Genomic DNA, 2,500 nt, shown 5'->3' with positions numbered 1-2,500 from the left:
AAGCTCCCTTTAAAACCTGCCAGTGTGGAGCTGGCCGGCTCAAGGAGCACTCCCCCCCTATAAGAGGTTAATATGCAAAAGGCAAAATTGTACAAGTAGATACACTTTTTTTGAGCAGACATAAGTCCATATCTCGGGCTATACTTCGAATTTTGATGCGATTTTTTGCAGTAATTCGTAGAATAATGGTATCTCCTTGCTCACCAAATTTCATAATTTTTCTCGAAGGGGAACTATTTTTTTTATTTTTTTTACTTACCGGGTATGTGTAAAATCGGGAAAAATAGAAAAGCACATGTAGACTTCGAATTTCGACCTCATTTTTTCCAGTCCACCACTAAACAATATCAGGAACCTCCCCACAAAATTTCATTCAGTTTGGCCAAGGTCTTAAATTTGACAAATTTTGGCACCAAGCTATCTAGTCGCGGTGCACCGACCAACTTGGCCAAGTGCAAAATGCATCCAATTCAAAACTTTTGTGCACCAACACTTTTACAGTACTCATTTGGGGACATTTGGAGGCCTTTCCAACCCTCACATCTCAAAAACCACGAATTTCATTTTTTCACAAATCTCCCCACCAAGCCATCTAGCTATGCCGCGGTGCACCGACCAACTTGGCCATGTGCAAAACCCTCCGAACTCAAAACTTTCGTGCACCAAGAATTTCATGGTATTCATTTGGGGACATTTGGAGGCCTTTCCAACCCTCACATCTCAAAAACCACGAATTTCATTTTTTCACAAAACTCCCCACCAAGCCATTTAGCTATGCCGTGGTGCACCGCCAACCTTGGTCATGTGCAAAACCCTCCGAACTCAAAACTTTCGTGCACCAAGACTTTCATGGTATTCATTTGGGGGCATTTGGAGGCCTTTCCAACCCTCACATCTCAAAAACCACGAAATTCATTTTTTCACAAATCTCCCCACCAAGCCATCTAGCTATGCCGCGGTGCACCGACCAACTTGGCCATGTGCAAAACCCTCCGAACTCAAAACTTTCTTGCACCAAGAATTTCATGGTATTCATTTGGGGACATTTGGAGGCCTTTCCAACCCTCACATCTCAAAAACCACGAATTTCATTTTTTCACAAAACTCCCCACCAAGCCATTTAGCTATGCCGTGGTGCACCGCCAACCTTGGCCATGTGCAAAACCCTCCGAACTCAAAACTTTCGTGCACCAAGACTTTCATGGTATTCATTTGGGGGCATTTGGAGGCCTTTCCAACCCTCACATCTCAAAAACCACGAATTTCATTTTTTCACAAAACTCCCCACCAAGCCATTTAGCTATGCCGCGGTGCACCGACAACCTTGGCCATGTGCAAAACCCAACCAACTCAAAACTTTCGTGCACCAAGACTTTCATGGTATTCATTTGGTGGCATTTGGAGGCCAATCCAACCCTCACATCTCAAAAACCACGAATTTCATTTTTTCACAAAACTCCCCACCAAGCCATTTAGCTATGCCGTGGTGCACCGACAACCTTGGCCATGTGCAAAACCCAACCAACTCAAAACTTTCGTGCACCAAGACTTTCATGGTATTCATTTGGGGTCATTTGGAGGCCAATCCAACCCTCACAACTCAAAAACCACGAATTTCATTTTTTCACAAAACTCCCCACCAAGCCATTTAGCTATGCCGTGGTGCACCGACAACCTTGGCCATGTGCAAAACCCAACCAACTCAAAACTTTCGTGCACCAAGACTTTCATGGTATTCATTTGGGGGCATTTGGATGCCAATCCAACCCTCACAACTCAAAAACCACGAATTTCATTTTTTCACAAAACTCCCCACCAAGCCATTTAGCTATGCCGTGGTGCACCGACAACCTTGGCCATGTGCAAAACCCAACCAACTCAAAACTTTCGTGCACCAAGACTTTCATGGTATTCATTTGGGGGCATTTGGAGGCCATTCCAACCCTCACATCTCAAAAACCACGAATTTCATTTTTTCACAAAACTCCCCACCAAGCCATTTAGCTATGCCGTGGTGCACCGCCAACCTTGGCCATGTGCAAAACCCTCCGAACTCAAAACTTTCGTGCACCAAGACTTTCATGGTATTCATTTGGGGGCATTTGGAGGCCTTTCCAACCCTCACATCTCAAAAACCACGAATTTCATTTTTTCACAAAACTCCCCACCAAGCCATTTAGCTATGCCGCGGTGCACCAACAACCTTGGCCATGTGCAAAACCCAACCAACTCAAAACTTTCGTGCACCAAGACTTTCATGGTATTCATTTGGGGGCATTTGGAGGCCAATCCAACCCTCACAACTCAAAAACCACGAATTTCATTTTTTCACAAAACTCCCCACCAAGCCATTTAGCTATGCCGTGGTGCATCGACAACCTTGGCCATGTGCAAAACCCAACCAACTCAAAACTTTCGTGCACCAAGACTTTCATGGTATTCATTTGGGGGCATTTGGAGGCCATTCCAACCCTCACATCTCAAAAACCACGAATTTCAT

The sequence above is a fragment of the Vigna unguiculata genome, chromosome 9 (assembly GCF_037176805.1).
Source record: "Vigna unguiculata cultivar grain cowpea cultivar isolate G323 ecotype 2 chromosome 9, ASM3717680v1, whole genome shotgun sequence".
Classification (NCBI taxonomy): Eukaryota; Viridiplantae; Streptophyta; class Magnoliopsida; order Fabales; family Fabaceae; genus Vigna; species Vigna unguiculata.
Note: the sequence above shows the minus strand (reverse complement) of the source record.